This window comes from Xiphias gladius, chromosome 8 (genome assembly GCF_016859285.1).
Source record: "Xiphias gladius isolate SHS-SW01 ecotype Sanya breed wild chromosome 8, ASM1685928v1, whole genome shotgun sequence".
Lineage (NCBI taxonomy): Eukaryota > Metazoa > Chordata > Actinopteri > Istiophoriformes > Xiphiidae > Xiphias > Xiphias gladius.
The window spans coordinates 25,865,999-25,890,090 of record NC_053407.1 but is presented as its reverse complement, the minus strand read 5'-3'; the positions used below and the strand labels follow the sequence as shown (position 1 = coordinate 25,890,090).

General features: G+C 44.6%; 1 protein-coding gene across 3 annotated transcripts in view; it reads right to left on the bottom strand.

The window, feature by feature from the left end:
- The window catches only part of LOC120793850 (transcription factor SOX-6-like), a 109,371-nt gene extending 86,855 nt beyond the window's left edge, over positions 1–22,516 (bottom strand). For 2 of the 3 annotated variants that reach the window (XM_040134290.1, XM_040134293.1), the window contains exons 1-2: positions 22,243–22,516; positions 5,419–5,488 (exon numbers count right to left, since the gene is read on the bottom strand). The gene's annotated coding sequence lies outside the window, so the exon portion shown is untranslated. Of the gene's footprint in view, positions 1–5,418; positions 5,489–20,660; positions 20,888–22,242 lie in introns of those variants that run through there. The other variant, XM_040134291.1, reaches the window with a different exon arrangement.
- Positions 22,517–24,092: the final 1,576 nt, after the last annotated feature.

Here is a 24,092-nt window from a genome sequence, read left to right as displayed (position 1 = left end):
CGTGTTCACAAATGGGAAGCTGCCACAAGTCTCTTGGAAACATGTGTTAGCATTGCAGCAGAAGTTAGTGTGGCGGGGAAGGCACTTTGAGTCCCGACCGTCCCTCTTTCTACGGACGTGGGCAGCACTGCATTGAAACGCAAGCTATTTAAAAACCCTCTGTTTTTAAACAGAGGGTTGACAGAAACCAAACAGCTGAAAGTAACCTTTTACCCCGCTACGGCAAGAATGTAAGAAGGTGAAGAAGCATATTGTTTGGAGAGAATAATATGCTGGATCCCCATGATCTAAGGACCAGGTGGCATTCCTCTGTAGCCCCAGAGCACAACAGCTGAAATTGACCCTGACCCCTGACCTTGGTGACCCATGACAGTTAAAACAGGAAGCAATTATCCCGAATGTCAGCAATTCTGGTGGCATTCCTCAACAAGAGGCTTGAAGCCCAAGCAGATAACAGTTGTCACCAAAGAAATGAGAGAAAAGTCAGGAGCAGACACTTGTGGAAAGACCATTAGTGGAGCTGAATACATTTCTATCAAACTTTCTTATTGCCAATTGTGAAAGCTGAGTGGAAACTTCTGGAATCACATGAAACCTTTTACACTTTGTTTTATCTATGAATAAACTCTTAAATAGCGACTGAAATACACAGAATGAATAATGAAATAGTATCTTCATTTCACAAAGGTTTAGAATGTCCAGAAATGTTGAAATATTGTTGCTAAAATTTTTGAAAAATGCATCAAAGTGCATCCAAATGACGGATTTTCAAACTATGGTCTCATATATTTTGTCTGGTGCTTTTTAAAAGCACAGAGCAAAACATAAAAACAGACACACACGATTGTTTACAGTCATTCCTCATTTTAGGTTACACAAAGTAACTAACTTTCCCGAAAATATGGAACACAACTCCTCACCAACAGAGTCCAATGTCACTGTTAGAACGAACTCAAGAAACACATTTACTCTCACTTCTCTTCAACATTTTCCCCGTTCTCCTCCAATTATAGCCTTGCCAAATTCCCTGTGTACTACAGTTCCCTCAACTGCCAAGTCCTTCATTTTGGCCTGGTGTTTGTGCGTGTGTGTGTGTGTGTGTGTGCGTGTGTGTTTGTGTGGGGGTGTGGGTGTGGGTGCGGGTGTGTGTGCGTGTGTGTGTGTGTGTGTGTCTGTCATGTGCTTTTTCCGAAGCACCAGCACTGAAGTTGCCAGCTACTTCTTTTCATCAGAAGGTTCATACTTCAGCAAAAAACTGTCATGTGAGAAGTTGGCTTTGTGTCCTGTTAACAGAACATTGGAGGTATGAAGGGAATACTCTCTTATCGGGCAGGGGAAGGAAACATGCGCACTAAAGGATGTCTCCTAATCATTTTGATAATGCGGTCGGTTAACATTTTCAAGCGCTAGTGCACTCGCATCAAGTCAAGTAGATATTTCGTGCAACAGTCCTCACTTTCATCATGTATGTCTGTTTTTATGAATAATTTCATATCCAGCTGTGCAGCACCTTTGAAGGCAATGGTGATGAAGTAGTTTAAATTAGACTTTCGGAGTTACACCTTCGGACTGTAACATTTTAAGAGGTGTGACTCGAAAAAGCTTTATTTAAGCACTAACCAAGCTGGAAACAGGGTTGTGCTCCCTTCTTGTCTTCCCACCTGCCAACACCGTCCGCTGTTTTTCCTTCATGCGATCCAGTTGTATATTTTCGTCCTAAAACTTATTGACACCATAGGTCCATATACATACCCCATTCAGTAACTGCAACATCCCCACTTCAGTTTCAACTGAGGACCTTTGTTGCACGCCATGCCCCCTCTCGCTCTGTCTGTCGACTGCCAATAAAGGCGAAAATGTTTCTCTTTAAAAATCATCGCCAGAACTAGTCCGTAGGTGAACAAGTACTCGTTTCTTGTCCCTCATTTGCAGCAAAGCCTCTAATCAGGGCACATAACCCGCAGATGATGCTGTGGAGCTGACCACCAGTTGATAACTGGTCACACTGGCCGGCTTCAAGGGGGTGTGTATGTGTGGCCGCCATGTGAAGCGAAGGTGTTACTGAAAAAAGATGTGTTGTTGCATGTTTCCCTGAGGAAAAACCCCTTACCCTGGATAAATCAAAGGTCAAAATCTAGATCCATCTTCAAGCTGCTCTCCTACCTCACCTCCCTCCTTTCTCACTCTGCCTCCATATCTAGCCTGCGCATTACCTCATCAGAGGAGGATCTGCCTAAAGCCGCAGCGGTCACACAACAGACAAAAGCGCTCATCTCCAGGAAGCTGCTGCCGCTGCCTGTGGTTTTGGAGAGAGGAGAAGAGAGGGGAAAAAGTGACTCAGCCCCACGGCTCCTTTCTTCTCTCTGCCGACTTAGGGATAAATGGAGGGATAAAGAACAGGGGGAGATAATATTTAGAGCAGGCCCCATTTCAAGGGCAATAGAAGAGAGAAAGTGGGGTATGAGCTTGGGTGGTTTGGGAAGTAGCCACGAGGGTCGGTCTATACTGTTACTGGCAGCAGGCCTCGCACCGTGGATTTATGTGTAAGTGGGGAGGAACCGCTGCTGGCCCGGCCCTGCATTAAAGCCCCGGCTGCTGCAGCTCCACGAGCCTGTTCAAAACAAACCAGATGGGCCTCAGACGGGATGTTGATGAGGCATGAGCATGCAAAACACAAACATGCACGCGAGCACAAACACAAATAAATTGATCCAGACTGAACCTGACAAACAACTAAACACATTACACACAAACATATGTACTTGTCATACACGTGCTGGTGAGTTTGCATGCATGAACGAATGTGCTTGGCCGTAGCAGATCGCTGAACTTCACTTCTCTTTTCCCACCGTTAAAGAAGTTCCTTACAGCAAACTTGCAAGGCATTCTGTCCACTCTTGACCTAAGTGGGCGTTTCTTATGCGTGGACAAATCAGATCAATTAACTAAATCTCCGGGCTCGAGAGGACATAATAGTTCACTGTTAACATAAGGTTAAGTACTGAGAAACCACACCAAATTTTGTTAGACGCTGCCCATTAGCAGGGCTGATTTGTCTTACACTGTAACACAGTGAAGTTCACATACAAAGCTGCAGTATAAAGGAACAGAGAAGAGAAGGACATTGTTTTGGGAAAGCCAAACAGGCAACCTCAGTGGGTTCATTAGCTTATTAGCTCATTAGACTACCACAAATCACCCCAACGTCTGCTTGGTGTCTGGTCACTTTTCTAACTCTTTGCAAATGACTGCCATTACCGCGGCCTTGTGTAACAAGAGAGCACTGCAAATAGGCTTATCATGATGCATGAAGTAGCCAAATTCTTTTCTCGAAGTCTTTTTTTTCCACTGCTACTTACAGCTGTATTGACTTTGCAAGTTCAGCGTATACTGAATATCTCAGATGAACATATCTATGTATGCCATGCTGGAGTAGCACATGTGATCTTGTTTTCCTAACCCAACACCGAATAGATTTTGGATACACAAATGAAAATCTGGATCCAGTTCTCCACGCTTCAAAAGTAAACACACTGTAACCAATAAGAACCTTCAAGACAGATTCTGTCTGTCCAATGATGGCAGATCATCTAAAACATTAGTCATAGACACACGCCTGCCCTTCTGATCATTAGACATATACAGTAAGTCAAGCCCTGGATTTTGCACACAGCACCAGAAGTCTTCGTTCCATAGACCTAAGACAAAGATAACATAAATTGTTGCTGTCACGACAGGATTGGTGTCCTATAAAGACTGAAAATTTGGTTACGAGGGTCCACCTGTCATCTCACCGCAATGTAAGTGAATTTGAAAAGCAACTGCATGTTAAAAGACACAATAATGCGATTTCAAGTTTCCAGTTGAACTGATGAAATTAAGGGAGTTTGATGGAATTAAAAGCAGGCTGAAGCAGTCCTTTTTTCCCCAAATCGTGACACAATTGCTTTCTTTAAACGCAGTGCACTTAGACAGAGAAAAAAATTTTTTGAGGTCCTTATTAATCACTGTTATGTTTTCATTATTTCATTTCATCTTTCAAAGAACCCGAAAATATCTAACGTCCAAGATCCCATATTTGCTCCAAGTAGCTCTAGATGAGTGTTTCCCAACTTTTCTCGCTTGTGACTCCTTAAAATAAAGCTATACATAACTGCAGCATCTTGTCCCAGGGGTGACTGCATGTCAACGATTTGTGACATGCCTCCTTCTCTGACTGTTATATTTGAATACGTTTCAGGGGAATGGGGGGGTAGAAATATCGAGGCAGTCACAAAAGAAAACCACCAAACCTGTTAAGAACGTCTGAAAAATGAAACAATTTTTTGCAACACAAATGTTTTTTCTGTATTTTCCAGTTGTATTTTGTGACCCCTTAATGGCGTCCTGACCCCCACGTTGAGAGCCACAGCTCTAGATTGTGATATAGGATGATTTACACGAGCCATAAGTCAAGTCTTTGAAACTGAGCTCCTCCACCAACCAGCAGGACACAGATTATCACACACAACAAAACACTGAAGCTCATCTGTCCACTCTGCAAGCGAGATGCCAGTGAGAATCAAACAGGCCACTTGTTGACCTGACAGTGACACGGCTCAAGGGCCACTAGAGAGGGCCTTGATAAGTATTCTTAAACATGGGGATTAGCCAGATGGTCAGATCACTCTTTTCTCCAACCACTCCCATCTGTACATTTCATGTGTCTCCCGCCTCTGCTGAAACCATCGAGATCGGGCCACTGCAAACCTCACCAGCTCAATTTGGGCTAGTGTTACCTACAGCACGATTTGACTCCAGATATAATCTTTATTGCTCACAGAGAGAAAGTCCATTAAAAGGCATACTGTAGGTCCCGGCGCTGAAAGCTTCCTGGAGAGATGCCTGTGAGAGTCTTAAAAGACCCCTTTCTTCACCCAAGTGAAAGCAGCTATTGAGGGTGCACTGGGCAGAATACTAACTGGAGTGGAGGTCTGCAATTGCTGTGAAACAAATCAAAAGCGTTCTGTATGTGCCGATGGAGGGGAGAGAGGGAGAGAGGTAGTGGACATGCACAGAGTCAGCTACAGTTTTGTTAGCATGGACTAACAGACACACACACACGCACGCACGTACGTGCACACGCACACACACACACACACACACACACACACACACACACACACACACACACACACACTGCTGCTCTGCTAAAACAACCACTGGTGCAAAACGTGGCATGTTCAAACACCAGCAGGAGTTGCTCCATTCTACTGTGAGGAAACGATAATGTGTTCTCTATGAGAGCTTATTATCTGCCATTTGGAGGGGGTAAACATCCAGCGCGCCAAACAGAGGCCCAAACGCACACACAAGCCGGCAGTGTTACGGCACAAGGACAGACTTGTCATTTGTATCAATCAAAGAGGGAAAACTTACAGAAATAAGAGACTTCAACTCCAACACCCTCTTCTCACTTGTGGATGACTTTAAAATTCATGAACGTCACCTGAAAAAGAGGGAAAACAGAAGAAAAGGATTATGTTTCTGATATCACAACAGAAAGGCATCGTTTTTGTGTAGTAGTCATCATCACCACCAATTAAAGGGTCAGTTCCAAATTACGAAAAAGAAAAAATAAATAAAGGTGAACGGGATTCGATTTTACAGTCACTTTTCACTATAACTACACTCTGCCACTGAAAAAGCTGTTGCAGATCATCAAGTCTAACAGGGACAGAATCCTAAAAACTGGGCAAGCAAAACCAACGTTTTAGGTGAACCCACCCTTTAAAGGACGAACGTTTTGCCATAAAAATCGGGAAACATTTTAATTAACACTGACTAAATTCTTCACATCACGCCAGCGTATGAACATTTGATTTGGAAAGTGTTTCTGGAGCCCAGTGAATACACTCTCGGCCCACCTGAGCTCCCTCTGTAGTGGATGTTCAGGACAGAACAGAGGTCCAGTGTGAAGTCCACAGCAGAGCCAACAGAGGGTCACTGTATTTCTCTCACAGCAGTTTCACTGCAAAAACAACAGCCCAGACTCAGCCACGCAAAGCCTAATAAACGACAAACAGAGCGATTCTTGTACGTGGCTTTTGAAGTCGAAAAACTGGCCGTAATCTGTCTTAACACAGTTTGTGATGCCTGATATTTTCCTTCAAAAATGTATCCCAGTGAATGCTGGAAAAAATTCTCTTGACAAGTGGACAGCTTGCCATTCCTGGGCTGCCTGGCTCACACAGACCACTCTGCCTCTTGAGAGCTAACCTGAGGTCAGCCTTATTATAGCCTCACACGCACACAAGCTCACACTACAAACAGCCATTTGCTAAACTGGGGTCATAGAAAACAAATAACAACATCAAAGTGGTCCAACTGCCGATGGACCGCTTTGAAGGTACCCTGCTAAGGACAGGACCGCCCTGAGAGGGCCCCAAATTGAGAGAGGATGGGAGGCAGTCTTAATTGAGAGTGGGAGGCCGCTAATTAAAAAAAAAGGAACGAAGTGAACAGGATAACGACAGACTTAAGGGGAGAGGCTGTGTTCACACAGACAGGCAACAAACCAAATAGAGCAGCATTTTTCTCTGACGCTATGCATCATTACCGTGCCTTAACACAGCATCAAAGTCGTACAAAGAGCCCAATACAAACACGCCTTTGATTCCACAATTTGAGGCTAATTGAGAACAATGAAGAAAAAAGCCAACACTGCGCACATATGATCTTTTATTCATGTATGGAATCAACCAAATGATTCTCTTGGATGCATTTTTCTCTCAGGGCACAATTAAGGGCAATTCTGACCAGAACAACTCGAAGGCTTGTATCGTAAGAAGTTCTTGTGATGATAATAATGATAACAAATAGTCGGCAAAAGCACACTTCTGTGACACGTCCCTGCAAACAGTTCTGTAAGATGCAACTTCTTTCTTTCTCTCTCTCTCTCTCTCTCTTTATTTTGTAGAAGGAGCAGTATTGCCCAACAAAAGTTGAAAAGGCGAAGACTCAAAGAGCCGACCAAGCCTGCGAGTTGGAATCCTGTGAGTTCCGTTCACACTCTGCAGCTCTCGCTGACCCGTCTGAACACGCTCCAGATGTCTGCAGAACCAGTTATTCTGTTTTGTCTTCTTCTCTTCTACCCTCCATTCCTCCGCTCCACATGCCTTGCCACTCATCTGCAGATGGCAGCTCTGACACCTGGAGGAGGATGGGTAATCAGGGAGACAGCTGGCTGCCCAGTCGGGGAGAGTATCCGCAGAACGCACACCCATACACACGCACACGCACACACACACACACACACACACACACACACACATCCAGACATACACTCGCATTCTGCACAAAACGGCCCTTGCATTTTTGCATATGCTGACAGGTACATATACAGTCAACATATGTACACACCTGTATTTATAAAGTGCATGTCCACGTTGGTAATATGCGTAAGTCCTCCACTGGACAATCCAAAACCAGGTGTGGTGCACGCTAGATAAGGATAACGCAATCTTAAATAATATGACGTATTATCAGTTATTATAACTAAATGTGTGCAGAAGTGGTGCCTTATTGAATTCACTGAAGGTGGGGCAGGAGAGTTCACGAATATAGATCAGAAAACCTGCCCCTGTAGACTTTCAAGCCTCTACATGAGCACATTAACCCTCTGTGAGCTGCAACGTCAATACATATGAGGTTAGGACGACTTTTTTTTATTTTCAAAATGAGGCCTTAAAATCTTCCAAGCGCAGACGAGGAAACATAGAAGGTCGGACTATAATTCAGTCTTATCAGCTTTCAGCTTAATTGCCAAATGATCATGAAATGCAACCGCTTTTCCAAAATTCAGTCGTTCAAATGAATGATTCCAGCAAACTGTTATACTAAAGTAACCTGTAAAAGTTTATTTATTTTACACGTGTGTTTTTTTCTGATGTAAAACACACGTGTAAAACACAGTTCACTGAATATGAATGTTATCAGTTTATGCTATGTGGAAAGTGAGACAAAAAAGAACATCTCTCTCAGAGAACAAGCCCCCACGAACAGTTTCTTCTTGTTTTAGCGTTTCTTTTGCTCTCTTGTTTCTCTCTTCTTTTTCTCCGTCTCACTCTCCTGTCTCTCCTATCTCTCCACTCTCCCTGATGTCCAGTCCCAACCATTGCTCTTCTCATCCACCTCAGAAGGTGGAGCTGACTGAGGAGACCCAGGCTACAGAAGCCATTTCAGGCTCCTCCTGACAACTGCAGGAAGTAACAGCTACCTTTTTGGCCCGCGGTCCAACAGCTGTAAAATGGCACATGTTACCCTACCGTTGAGCCGGCAGCGAAAAAGCACCTGTCTGGAAAAGAACCTTAGAGCGGCAAAACAAAAAGGCCAGAGCCGCATTTTTGGCAAAAACAAAGCTGTGACGTCACAGCCTTAAAGACTGTAACGAGAGAGGTAAGAGATACGGCGCGCGACAAGGAGATACACTGCACCGTATTCAGAGCAAGGCCTGCACCTGCACAATGAATGCACGCATTCACACATCAAAATATGCACAGTCCCAAATGTTGTCTTGTTGCAGCTGTCAATGCCACTTGTGCAGACGCGGACACACTGGAGTAAGAACAATGGAACTCTATGAGACAGAAGCTCTCTCAATGAGCTTAACACCGCATGAGGCTCTGTGCTGCCACTTCCATGTCTGCACCATAGGAAACGGGGTATGGCTCCAACTGTTCACATGGGCATTTAGGCCCGAATGAGGTCCAGTTTGCCCATAAATGATGAGTTTAGAGCACACGTTTACCCGCAGAGGACCGCTTGGCCGTGTAGTACGGGCCTCGTAATGTTTCCGTTAGGATTTCTCTGATTTCGTGTGGGGGCTGTAAGCAAGCAACTTATCTTCCTGTTATCACTGAGCTATTTTACTGCATTTCGCACTTTGAAATTGTAACTGGAAGATTGTCAAACTTCAGAGCTCTGACGGTTCTAGACGGTTCTTATTGCCCGAAGCTTGCACCTTGATCTGAGTCTCCAGATATCAATCCTATCCTCTAAAAAATGTGTTTAATAACAAAATAATCTGGTTTACAAATAACTTTTGGAGATAACTGCTGTCGGATTGTGTTCACTAGCAATGTGGGGGTTTTTTTCCCAATCCTTGAAGAGTGAGATCCTAAATGCCAGGGTATGCTTGAAACAAACTAGTTCGTACAACATGTTGTCCAGGCATGTCTGAAGACAAAAGGGTTTATAGCTTTTCCCAACAGCACTTGAATGCAGGGCGAAAAACCTGGCCGTCATAGAGAGGGGGTGAAACACAATGATCATTGAAATGAAACGTGAAATCCTTAAAAGCATGGGTGCTGTTGCGCTCATTCATGCAAAAAACAAGTAAAGAAGTTGCGTGAAAAAGGAGACCTCGAGAGAGAAGTTCAAATCCTGCCGACTTTCTCCACTTTGTCCACCTGGCCATTCACGGCGTAAAGTGATCGTGATTGAAAAAGGGACCAAAATCCAACACTGTTGATCACTGAAGATCCAAGCAGTGCTTCGTCTAGAGCACACTGACCCCTTTATACAGCACAGAGGTTGGAGGGTGGTTGGTTGGGTGTTAAAGCGCAGGACTTTGACAGTGGAAACTGGAGAGGTTTGCATGTTGAGTCGCAACTGCGGTTGTGTTTAGTCCTGCTTAAACACTTGATAAAGGTTTTTCTGGTTACGTTGCTTAAAAGACAGGGTTGCAGATATGCATGTGGGTGGGCAAACCGCTACTCAGAACACCTTTAAAAAGTGAAACAAGAGAAGAGGATGTTTGCATGGGTGAAATGCTTTTGTGTTTCCTTCACAAAAGACCCGGGTGAACATTAAAGAGGCTTAAGTGACGACATGTATTCTCTCCAAAGTCGCTGTTAACATGAAATATTGCTAAAGTAATGCATGGGAGGGAGGGAGAGGCTTGGTAGGGGCAAGCGCCAGCACATACATCTAAACCTTGCCCCTCTGCTCGCTACCCTTAGTAGATTACATTGTGGCGCTCACCATTGTCTCGCTTCTTCAAGACAAAGCCTTTTCCACTGTGCAAACAGCGCGCCTTGGAAAGATTGTAAAAACAAGTGGTGAATGTCAAAGGCAGAAGTGAATAGGATCTCTCCCTTCTTTTGTCAAGCTGGTGAGGTATGCACAAACACATCGCTGCGTGACAGAGAAGAAAGAAGGGCCTTGAGAGGGAAGGAGCCGGAAAAGTTGGAGCGTCTTTACATGAAAAGGCCAATGCCGTGAGAAGTCGCCTGCGTGACTCCTGGGTCTATAGAAAAAACCCCTCCACGAGTGCTTGGATGAAAGACCCCCAAAACACACAGAAGACATTACACTAAAGACACGAGGAGCGGAATGATGACCTATGGCTGCAAAGGGAAAAGTTTTCCGGTATATAGAACATAAAGTTTGCAAAAATGTTCTGTATCAAAGATAACAACGGTATAAAATAATATATTCATCAATAAAAATAAATTCTCCTCATCTGCTGCAAAGAAATTTCAGACGTATGAAGACCAGCCACCCACTGCTGAGCTTTCGCTGTCCCAGCCCGAAGTCAACCTTGTCACGACCCAAACAAGGCTTAAACTGTCAGGGGCAATTAATGAGGGCAACCTCGGCTCCCTCTAATTTACAAGGCCAGCGCCAGCCTGTAATTAATTGCCGCGTGCATAAATGTAAATGAGTCCGCTGGGGAAGCAGTAGGGAAAAAAACGGCTGTCAGGCCAATATTCCAGCCGGGAGCAATCTGCGAAAGAGGGAAATGATTTAGAGGACAGCGCACAAATCTGCTGCTCTGTAAAACACGGAGAAGCCGAATGTGCAGGGAGGCTTGTTGAGGTGGAGGAGGCGGTTGTCAGAAATGGCTTTAAAAAACGAATAGAAGAACTGTGGTGGCAATAAATATCAACTGTTTTATTTCAATCTTCTCCTCCCCCATATGTCTAGAATTTGTGTTCCTATGGGAAACTAAACATACAGTTTATCTCATCTGCCGGACCCAAACTCCCCCACCCATCACTGCTCTTAGTTGTTGCACTTTGGTGACATGTTTTTCTAAAGAATTAATGTGCATATATCATTTCTATAGAAACCTTTACCCTGAGCACGAACGTTTATTGAGGATCAAGACGTTTTCCTGTACTAAACTTTTCAACAGTTTTTTTTTCTTTTTTCTTTTATATAAGTGCATTTTTGTTGCCGTGTCCACACCTTAAACAGACTCCTTGCCTGCGAGAGGTATGTGAGATTCAGTCTGAGAGAGTGATTTCATGGCTAGCAGTTATTGATCTGATCGATATCTACCAAGCTGCATTTTTTTGATCCTTGGCATTTTATAATGCTACTCATATTTTATGTCCCATCTCAATTTGGAGTTGAAAATTGATGGATTGACACATGCACACATTTGCGGCCGGAAATTTCGTAAAACAACATTGTGGGCAGCAGAAAAAGCTCCGCAGGTGGAACTGGGCACGTTGGCAGATTAGATAAGTAATGTAATCTGGAATGATTAGATACTGATTTGTACATTTTAGAAATATTAATCAGCCACGTTCTGACTTGATATGTGCGATGTGTCAAACAAGTCTCTTAAGACATAGTGTAAGTGTTGGGATTATGTCAAATTGGACGGATGTTTTGTTCTCTTCGGGCTGATACACACCATGACTCTTTCCATCATCACCATCGTTATCGCCACTTGCAAAAGACATGGAGCTGCGCAACGGCGAAATACGCATAAAATCAAAGAGAGGCAGGCACAAGAAAATATGAAATCATTAGTGGCAGCTACAATGGCAGCTCTAATTCATAAATCTTCGGCACAAAAGGCCGCCACTTAACTCCCTTTGTGTCCGCCGTGAATAAACAGGCAGAGAAACCATTGTCCACTGAAACCTGCGCAAATGTGAGGAAAACACACGTGAAATCTACAATGTATGGGTCAAAGTAGCGACACTTAAAGACACGCGCACGCACACGCAGGAGGCCCCGCAGCAGCCACAATAGCGTCTTTATGACATAAGCTCCTTTTCACTACAGTGCTTTAGAAAAGGCAAAAGAGATTTTTCCTATAGCAGGCCTCCAGCAATAACAATTGACATCACAGGCCAGCCTACGTATGTTTCCCATATTAAACAGGGAAACACAGTGTAAGCTCCTTGAGAATGAGACTAAACAGCTTGCTGAGGCAGCGATTTTCTCTCCTACAATGGCAGGCCCTCTAACAGGGAACCATCATCTTGAAGGACTGTGGCAAAGGGCCATTTTATTTTGTTACACGTCGGCTGAGAGCCAAGACAAATTAGCTACCTCCAACAGTACAGTGGTACAGCTGAGCTGATTGGTTGTTTCCAACCTAGTCTCATCTCAGACGGAACAGTAAAACAGAGGTCGTGCCCGAAACCTGCGGTTAACATTAGACGCACGGAAAAGCACACCAGGTGGGTCCCATGAAGTGGCTGTTTTTCTCTTCGGATGGCCCACACAAGAACACACATACATGCTCAGCGCTGCTATCGTTAAGTGTATCTTGTGGGAGAAACCTACTGGCACAAATGTCGGCAAGCCGTGATGCTGCCGCCCGTCCCACCGTTGGATTACGTGGCGGAAACTTGAAGTCTGAGCCCAGCCAGCTTGATACCCAAGCCAGCGCCACTCCCCTGCACAACCCCGTCACCACTGAACACTACACTAAATGCTTCTGCTAATCCAACGGCGTGTACAGAAAATAGCATGCCATATACAAATAGACATGAGCCAGCAGCGCGTCGGGAGCATGTCGTTTATGACCGCTTTCCTAGGCGCTCTATAGTCCTGGGAAATTCCTGACACCACGGATGAACCTGATGTGTGTATCTCACAAAGACTGGCTGCTTTCGGAGCCGTCCGTCAGGACGAACATTTCTATTCCGAGCCACACAGTCGATACTCAGCCTCCCTCATTCTCTCTCTCTCTCTCTTTTTTATTTTTTCACTGCTGCCTCTATCTCTCCACTGCGAGCCCAAACACTCACCACCATCTCATGATGACAACGGCTCGATTAAAGACTTCTTTGGGGCCTGGAAACCATGGCAACGCCCTGTGTAGACAAGCTGGCCAGCGACCAATTGGATTTGGGCTTTGGCTCGATGGGTGGGACCACGTTATCCTGGCCCTCACTACTTCACCACAGGGTCATTTCAGAGGCCTCACACCCCGAACCCCGCTGCCACGCCCCATTACTCCAAACCGCTACGAGTGGTAAAGTGAAGGTTAGCCCGCTTTTAGAGGAGGGTGACGCTTGTATAAAATGGGAGGAGCAGGAAAGGATCGAACTATAAAAGCAATGTAAACATGAGCTCAGAGTAGAATGACACCATGCCTGTTTATTCCACTTTGTATAGCCAGGTGAGAACAACTCATTGCACTTGGTTCTGCACCAACTAACGGCAGATTCCTGAAAAGGCGGGTCTCGATTGTCTCCTTAGAAAATTGTGGCTCCATTTGCGAAGAGCGAGAACTTAGTTGTCTCTAAATCCCAACAATGAGCTCGGTTCTTAACTGGCCTGAGCTGCATAGTAGCTACATTATTACAAGAGTGGAAAAGGAAAAAAATTCTTCAGGAAGGGCACCTAATGTGTTCTGTATAAACTACAACTTCTATACTCAGTGTGCTAAATCTGCACTATAAACTGGATTTGTGAAGACTGAAAAATGTGGGTGTTTAGCAGGATCTGGTGAATAGACGCCACTGAGTTGCATTATGGAAAACCTAGGTTCCAGCAGGATATTGGAGCTACTGCTGCTTCAATTTGGGCAATTTGTTTTGTAATCTAACACACAAGTCCACTGATTTGAGGGAAGTGCAACACTAAATTGCTGGAGTACCCCTTTAAATACGACTTTGGCGAGTATTTTTCCATTATGCTTGCATTCTTAAATTCGAACAAAATATGATACTTGTCTCCCAGACTGTTGCTGTGAAAGCTACAGACCCTCTTTTTCCTATCCAGGCCTTTATCTGTCTAACCTTGTCTACACAATGCACTGATATCAGGCAGTTTATGGCTGAACAGTATGAAATTAAATGAGTAATCTACTGTATAAAAGAAAGCAAAGTAAATTCCCTTTTTTTGGTTTGGACCACAGAAAGCAAGCTACGTGTGACTGTGCTCTCAGCTTGTTTTTTGTTTTTTTTTATCTCTTATGAGATGTGTTTGTGTATGCCTTCGAAAGCACGCGTGTGTGCCTCTGCGTGTGTGTCCGCACTGTCCAAGGCACAAATGCACAGTGGCGTGTGGTTCTGATTTGTCGGAGTGCGCAGCGTTTACCATTTTCAGCAGTCCCCTAAAAACAGTCTCAGAGAAGGCTCATGAGAACAGCACGGGAGACCTTTTCCTCGCCACAAATGTTCCAGCAAATTTCCCTTTTCTTTTCTATCCTTGGATACACAAATTTATGGTGCTAGTTCAAAAAGAAACACGTAGTTTTGTAATACACTGGATCTGGAAACAACTTGTAAAAACATGTGTAAAATAAAATCTTTGTCCTACAGTCATAAAGTGTAATATGGCAATCATGCTCAGAGGCAAAACATCTGAAAGTGATTCGTGCAACATCAACAGTGGACTTTCATCAAAAGGTAGTGCAAATAATAAATATTATTATCATGTTTTTTGTATGTTTTGATCTGCAGCAAGCGCCAGAGGGGTGGGGTTTATGTGTCGTGACAATTCAGAAAGCGTCGGCTTGGCTGTCACTCACACAAAAGGTGTGTAAATGTATGTTCAAACACCTTCATGCGACTATAAAAACTTTCAGGCATTTGTATTATATAATACACCAAACCCCACCCATCTGGTCCTGAAGCGGCATAAAACAAACCGAGAGATGTTTGCTAATGACACCAACTTTCCCATATTGACTCACTGCATTGTATTAAGCACCCTGCGGGTTGATATTTAAATTAGGCTTCATTTTAGGGTATTTACTTAGAATAATTATATTTGTCAAATATCTCATGATGTACTTCAGGTCGCAAAACTTCCCTGTGGAGTTAAGAAGAAAACCCTCTAAATACAACGGGGCTCTGGGTTTGCATGCACCATGGAGGGTATCCTCTTAATCCCAGCACCAAAAAATTGGCCTCCATTTTCAAAGCCCAGCTGGATCACACACTTTTGGTTAAAACAGAGCCATCGTGGCAGCCCACGCTCATCGGATCTCAACAGAATATATCAAATGCTCCACCGAAAAACAGCGGTCTGGAAAAACAAAACATCTTTCTGAATCAAGGCCGTTGAACAGCTTTGAACTGTGGGAATAATAAATGACACTCATCCTTCATAAAAGTTCCCAAACCATGCAGCTTCCTAAACAAGTACCATGTCGCACTCTGCAACCCAGAAAGACAGTAACACAAATACTTCAAAAAGAGACAATGGCTCACAGGCAGACCAAAAATAGTCTTGCTTTTTTGTCGCATGAGTCTCATGTTAGAATTAAATAAGCAGTGCTCCAGACAAAAGAAAAAAAAAACCCTATGTTGTTTTATGTGATATGAAAGTCACTGATAGCATTTTGGGTTTATTGAACGATGAGAAGCTGCTTTTTTTTTTTTTCAGTCCTTATTTGAAGCTAAAAGGAAGATGGCCACAGCAAAAGTTTAGGACACACTGAACGAGAAAGTGGAAGGAGGAGGAGAGACTGAAACTCTAAAAGCTCTTGGACATGCAGACATGCTCGCATGTGATTTCCCTTTTCTGTAAAATCATCAGGAGCAGTGTAATTGCCAAAGCATCTGCTGCTGCTGCTGCTGCTGCTGCTGCTGCTGCTGCTGCAGTCCAAGGCCACAACTTCTGACTGACAGATAGAGAGCCACTGGGGCATCAGTGTCCGTCACCTGGCCACGCTACCGTCTCGTTAGAAATACCAAAACTCTGTAATCTGATTGGATGAACCAAAGAGACCGACCACGGTACTCTAATCCTGTAATCTATGACCACAGATTAGCAGAGAATCAACTGTGGTGGACATTTCTTAACATTTATTTTTGGCGGCTTTGTCTGGCGAAGCTTAGACGTCCATCAAGTGCAACAGAGGAAAAAAAAAAAGTCTGAATTATGTCTTTTTAGAAAGATTTGGCCTCCTTAAAGTAAATCAAGAAAAATCACAATGATGAGATTTCCATGACCAAGCGGCAATGAATAATAATTTGTGAGACTAATCTAGTTTGGATGTAACATCAAATAATCTAAAGGGTTTTTTTTTTTTTAAAGCAATATGCTTCTTTGGGAAAAAAATATTTCCACCAGGAGTTACTCAGTATACTGTCTATCTTAATTTTACCAATGACAACAACTTGATTAACTAATTGACTTCATTTAATTAATTGTGCATCATATATCACAGATATCAATTAAACTGGATATTACTTCACGTAGTGGATGTGTAAATTAAGTGGTTAATTGTTGAACCTTTTCTCCACTTTGGTCTTTGACCTCTACTTAACTCGGTTCAGTGTCACAAAGCATTTTAAGAAGATTTTAACATGGGTTTGTTAAAGTAATTTAATTCCATGTGCTTCCGTCCCTTTTTTTTCCCCTTATACTGCAAAGTGAGCCACACTGGGATGCCTGTTTGGACAGTTTAGTGCAGGTCCTCAGCACAGTCAGATCCATGCACAAACCTTCGCCGACAGCTTCAAGTACTGGAGGGGGAGCAGCAAGTACAAGAAAAGTAAAGCGCGAGCCATTTTGCCGCTCATCGTTTAGTTTTTCAATCACAGGGGATGAATGAATGACTCTCAACAACCCAGACAAACGGCAGCTAACTGCGATGTGTCGCCGGAGAGTGTGATGGTGAGTTCCTTCCATTTGAGAAAAAAAGCGAGAGAGCAGAGAGAACAATATGCCAAGTTGTTCACGAATCCCAAAACAAACAGGAAAACAGAAAAGCAACATTACTAATAGCATTCATTCCAGTTAATCATACTATTAGAAGGAAAAAATAAAGTGGTTTAAGTTTAATAAAGGATTCAGGCCAACCTCTGTTGTTTTTCTCCCTGGGCGGGAAACTAGGGTTGTGACTGTTTTAACAGTGCAGCAGTCATTTGTCAAAGGCTCTTGTGTAAACCGTATAAATCTACTCATTGTTAATGTTACAGACATGAGAAGACGTTGACACACACCCTGATGCATAAAGAAAGAAAAGTCAGACAGAGGGAAAAGAGCCAAGGAGGATGTACGTCATGAACCTGAGCTGCTCCGCGCATCAAGATGCCCAGAAGTATGAGCTGTTACGAGCCTGACGGGGACACACCCCGATGCCGAACAAAGATGATGCCTAAATAATATAGGTAAAGATGAAGAGGTTGGAGGAGTAAGTGTGTATGTTTGTGTGGATGAGGTGCTATTGTCATCGGGAGCTGGTGTGTCAGATAAGCGCTCATTCCGGGCTTTGTAATTGGACGGTGGTGAGCAGGTGGCGGAGAGTCGGTGGCAGAAAGGAAAGGTTACCCCAACCGTTGAGAGCGAGAGGGGAGAGGACAATGAACGTGGAGTCTTGTTAGTCTCCACTCGGGGGAAAAACGAGGGAGCCGTTTCCAAGGTTATGTGGTGGCGGAGAACAGAGGGGAGATCCACAGAGCAGTACGCCCAACCAGCGGGGCACACACCCACACAGGCGCACACACACACACCCACACAGACACACACACCCACACAAGAAAATATAGACATGCAGGCAGAAAGGCCACCCAGTATAGACACAAAAGACAAGGACACACAACAAGATACACAGCAACATGCTTTTCTATTATACACACCTAACTGTGCAGAAGGACATGCATGAATTCCTGCAAACAGGTAAGCACATGCACATGCACACACACACACACAACCACACACACGTACACACTCGCACACGCATGCACACGCACGCACGCACACACGCACACACACACAAACACACACCTGCATGTCACATGCAAAAACACACTGGATAAAATATCAGTTGCACATGAGCACAATTAGTCACTCAGGGGAACATTTGATAGGTTTGTTTAAACAATCACAAAAACCCAAAAGATACAGAGGTCTATAAACACACACACAAATACAAGCAAGCACGTGCACGCACACACACGCACACACGCACGCACACATACTGTACACACACCTAAGCTTGCATTGTGGTCGAGAAACTTATGGTCATCTACCAGCGGGCTTCAAGTGCTCTCTCTCCCGGGCCTCAATCTTTCTTTTTCAGCAGCAAGACTGCAATTTGGGTGTGCCGTTGGGCCCGAGATAAGTATAGGCTGACTAATATGCACTTAGGACCCAGGGAGAAATACTTAGGGCTAAATGTTTAATTTGTGTTTGTACAACACATGTCCAATTCGGGGGCTGGTGTCTTTTTCAAAGAGCCCGACAACAAATAATGAGGACTCTCCGGATCAGCCACAGGCTTAAAATGGAGGAGCGACGGTTTTCCGATGAAGGTGAATGACATGTACAAAAAAACAACATGTGGAAACACTTAAATCTACAACACTATGGTCAGATGGAAGATAGCTCAATAAACAGAGAAAATGAAAATGAAACAGTATGGCTAAGAGGTTTAAACAACACGATGCCTCCCGAAACCGAAATGAAACACAGTTTCTTCTGCGTATTAAGCTTTTATATGGATGTCTGATGATTGGCAAATTCAAACTCCCAGTCTCAAAATTCAGACCCGTTCCTCCTCCGCCTCTGTTCAGTCTCTCTCCTCATCTCACTCTCTTCTTCCCTCAGCTGTCAAATCATTTAATCTCTCCAATTTGCACCCTCTTTCTGCCACTAAATAGTCCCTCTGCGCCACACCAGAGGGAAAGGGCCTCTCGGGGGTCCAAGAAAATATATGTGGCACACTAGAATAACGTGGGAGCGATGGCTACATTTCTAAGAGTGAGAATTAGACCCTAAGGTTGGCCTTGCATTGCATTAACACCAGTGCGCACATTTTCAGGGCCTTAAGTTGGAAGCAAAGAAAAAGAAAAACATATTGATATTTTCAGAGTGGAATTAAGTTTACAATAAATGTTTTGTAGTGATTTTTAACTAGATGTAAACTCGTGTTGATGCTGGAAGAGAACATGAGCAGATTGTGTGTTTGACTGAGATGTCACCAGAAAATGTAAGTGCCTGTATCAAATCAGAAAATCACAAAATTAAATAAAATTAGTGTCTGTAAGGCTGGCCCAAAAATTAAGCTGCATTTTATTTTTAACCAGGGAATTGAATCTGTGACATTTAAAACAGCCTACATAAAATGTGGCCCATGCTGTTTGGACCAGAGACATACTTTCAGGTTTCTATTTCAATTTACAATATGTCACGGGCGGCGATAAGGTCAGATTTGCCCCGGATACGATGGGCCTCCTGCGCACGGTCCGTGACTCCGTGCCGCCGCCGGAGTCCTACTGGACCACACGAGCCCGGCCCGCCGCATTCGGGCTCGTCCGCCCGTTGTCAGCGAAAGATCCCCGCGGAGGGAGTGGGAAAAAAAAAAGAAAAAAGGCTGCAGGTCTCCCTCAGACGGCGGAGAGAGCGCAGCCATGCAGCCCGGGACAATGTGCTGAATTGGCAGCCTATATATAAGTCTGCCATTTGGACACTCTAATGCCACTTTACCTTATGAGGGAACTTCAACCCGCAGCACCTGCTCAAAACAAAATGCCATAGGAGAACAACTTCAGCGACCCCCCCCACCCCCACCAACAACCCCCCCGACTCGGATTGTTTTTCAGACAGACACTCTCACTTGCATGAGAGGAGGGGAAGGGGGGGGTGCTGGTCTATAAATTGTTCTGCCACAGTCCAAACAATTAAACAACTTGTTGGAAATTGTGATTTACTGCGCAGGGGCCGTGTGGGCACGTCCGAGCTGGCGACTGGAGGATCTGTCAACCAGAGGGGCAGTTATAAGCCTGAGCAGAGGACTGATTTGATGGGCAAACAGAAATGTAGATGCGTAAAACAATTAGCCTGCAGCTGATGCTTGGAAATCGGGCGTTCTCCCTAACTGCAGAAAAAAAAAAAAAAAAAAAAAAACCCACAAGTGATAATTGGTTTCCATTTGTTGAAATTAATCAGAAATCAGGGAACTAATTATCCGGACTTTCCTCTGCGCTTCCTCTTCAGCGGTTTTTTCAAAGCCAGTTTTGTGATGTGAGTGTGACCTCTCGCTCGCTCCGTGTCTCTAAAAGCTCCTTATCTGCAGCCGAGCAGTGGCTTATCTCGGAGGTGTAGCGTGGCTCTAAACGCGGGGAACACCCTCGAGCGACTCTATCAGTCTCCCCCAGGCCGCCGCCGTGCGCCTTGTCCTCCCGTACCCCCTGTCACATCCTCACCGTGAACCCGGGGCAAACCGACTGTCCGCGCCGCGGGGCTCCTCGCAGCGCCCCGGGCAAGAAGCTGCCCCCGCACACACCCGCAATTAAACTCCGCGCACGGCCCGCTCCGTCACTCTAGCCGGCTGCGTAACCGGCGGGGGAAACTGACACCGTTTATCTCTCGGAAAGTCAAGACGCCCGGTCGCAACTTTTAGCGCCGCAGCACAAAGAACGGAACAGATCGCGCTGGAAACCGTGTAGGAGGGAAGGAAAGCAACTTACGGTCTTAACTTCTCAACTCTCCCGCCGTGCTGGGACCCTGTCCTGTTGCCCCCGGTATTGTCTCCCAGTGGATCCGCTTTAGGGCTCCGAGTCTATTTTAACGTATGACTCACGCATTCTTCTAGGGTCAGTCGCCGTGACCTCCGGGGGGGAAAGTTAACTCGGGCCCTGAAGACGCCCCTCTTCCTCCCGCTTTTCTCCCGGCTGTAGTCTATTTCTCTCTATTGTATTCCGGTACGTGTGTGTGTGTGTGTGTGTGTGTGTGTGTGTGTGTGTGTGTGTGCAGGGGGGGGGGGCACAGCAGATTCGCTGAAATGCGCCTCCCTGGAGGTGCGGCGGAGCCGGGGACGCGCACGGGGACCACTGTGGTCCGGCAAGAGCGCGAGGCGTCCACGGTTACGGACAGAAGGCTACCGCGGTGTGGCCGCGGAGGAAACTACTGAGGATCATCCCATGCAGACTCCAGCGGGTCTGCATGGGATGACTTCAGATGCCCTCGGACTTCTCAAAAAGCACAAAGGTTTATTGCAGATTCAAGTTCAGCGGCTCCCAAAAAGTTTTTTAATCTACCGATTTCGCGTGGCTCATTTACGCACAGGGCTTCCGAGGCTCCTTTCTAATTGTCCCTTGAATGGCTTCCGAGCCCACTGGACCATTCAACCGGTGCCACGGAGCCGCTGAACCACCTCCGTTGGGAGCGCACGACGGGGATGTGGCGGAGGACGAGCCCCGCTAAGCTCGAGTCTTACCCTCGGCGTGTCCTGCACAGCGCGCGAGCACAGCCGCATCGTTCCTGGCTGAAACGAACCTCGGGCGCCTCTCGCTTGGGGTGCACGGTTTCGAGAGCTCGACCCGGGGGCGAGGGGGGGTGGAAATGAATTCGTTAACACGTTTGGAAGTCAGGCTTCTGGTCACGCCGGTGTGGACGGCAGGATCACAGATTTGAGTGTTGGAATCTTGTTCCCAGCACTGGCCCTGAGATAAGTCTCAGCGGGAAGTGATGCAAAATCACAACTTTCTGCAAAGTTTTTTTTTTTTTTTTATATATTTTTCTGTAGCTCAGGTTGAGGCTGGTCTCTCAACCACACGTTCTCTCTGTGCTTATTGCAAACTTTATATTGGTTTTTACAAGAGAAAAGAACCAATATTTCTAATCTTTCACTTTTAACTGTGTCATTCAGCGCAACTAATACGTAAATAACAATAATCGATAATAAACTAATGGCAGTGGTTACCGTTGTATTATAATCTCACTTTTATGAGTTTTTTTGTGGCGTTGTTTTATTTTAACAGCGTTAACAAACTACTCTACAGGATATTTTAAACCTCTCTTAAAAAGATGACTCGGAGTCGGTTTCTGCAGGTCATGCAGGGTCGACCCGGTCTAATCACGGCCCAGCCGCAGGTTTTGAAAACACGGATGCAGCCCGAATCTGATGCTGTCGCCGCTGATTGTTGTGGAGCAGAGATAACCGGGGAGATACACCGACTCGCGAAAAAACAAGCAGCCCAGAAGACGCGCCCGGGTGACGGTCCCAGGCGCCGTCCGCACCGATGGCGGCAGGACTTTTTTTCCCCTTACCTGGATCCAATTGTTCGACGCCTCGCCGCGCGTTTTCTTGCAAGCGCGCGGATTGTTCGGTGCGATGGTAGCGAGAGTTTCGGCGCCGAGACCAGAGAAGAGGAGTCAGTTCAAACAGCCTTCAAATCCCGTGCGTAAAGTCACCATCGCTGGAGCGCGTCGGGGGACTTCGGTAACTCCTCTGTTCGCGCTCGGCCGACGACCACGGAGTGAAAGACAAGACTCGGGTGCAGTTGTCAGACGAGACGCCGAGCCCGAGGAGCTGTCACTTGCAGGGGTTCTTTTCTTTTTCTTTTTCTTTTTTTTTCTCCAAAAAAAAAAAAAGTATCTTAACTTACTTCCCGTCCAGCGCTATGTGGAGGTTAAGTGAGAGTGCGGGGCAGTGTCGGGTAAAGAGGCAGATGCAGGATAACCCCTCCTCTCTCTCTCTCTCTCTCTCTCTCTCTCTCTCACTCACTCCCTCATTTATCTGTGTCTCTCTGTGTCACTTTTCTTTGTGCGCGCTGTTCATTAAAATATAACACAGTTTATGTTTGTCTTCTCGTCATCTGTTCCTCTTTTGAACTTTTCTGTTCACCTCTGCCTCTTCCCCTTTTCTCTGAACGTGCATGCGCGTGCGGGCCGGTCACCTGCTCTTGGCCAGCACTGAGAATAGAAATTAAATCAATTATTGCTTTTATCGCTTCTTTTCAACTGTCAACACGTTGTTTTTTTCCTCACAAACATTTTTGTAATGTCAGAAATCACCCAAATACAAGAACACAAATAATGATGCAGGTAGATTTTTGTTTTTATACTGACTTCAAAAAATGTTTGTGGACAGTCTTAGCAGATAAATGCATATCAGAAGTTCTTCTTTGTGCTAATATTTTGCATATGTAATTAGGACGTTTCTCACCATTGGTGGTTCTTCATAAAAACTTTTTTCTTTTTTTTTTTTTTTTAAGTATAACTGGGAATTAAATTTGCAGTGATGAAAAATAAATCGCCCTCTATTTCGATCATTTCCTCTCCCATCTTCTCTAAAAACCGTGGCCGATATTTTTAAGTCTCGAAAGTGTAATTTTTCTTCATTTTGCTCAAGAAAAAAAAAAAATACACATATACATAGGTATACAACCACACAGACACACACACACACACACACACACACACATCACATACATATATATTTATATCTATATATCTATATATATCTATATCTATATAGATATAATTAGATATATATCGAAATTATTAAAGGGAAAAATATCTATTATTTAATTCTATCTAATTAGGCAAAGCGTGTTAAGCTCATTAGAAAGGAATATAAACCCAAACACAAACTCTTGTCGTTTGATATCTCGGTGACTGTGTGGCATAAATGAAGTTTTAGTGTCCTGTCAGTGGTGGGGGCTCCTCTGGGCTCCGGCTCTATTACACTTACTCTCACGCCACCTTTTGGTGGGTTTTAAACGCAGCTCATCCAGGTCGTTTCTCCCTTTCCACTGCACATGTCCATGACCCCACCAAGCGCAGGCTTTGACAGCTAAATAGTTCAACGTAATTGAATGGGGAAAATAGAAAAAAATAAAATACCCAGATTCAAGCTCGGACTTAATTATTCTCCACACTGAGATTATGGTGCCGGGCTATTAAGTCACAATCCACTTAAATATACTGTAATCTTTTCAAATTCCAGAATTAGGAGGCTATTGATTATTATTATTAATTAGCCTAGATTTTTTTTTTTTTTACATTAATTTTAACATTTTTTTTAACATTTTGATCCTCAGTTGATGAATGACAGCATTTCGTCTGCAAGATTTAGCATCATTCTAACACCAAGCTGAAGCCTATGAGAAAACCAA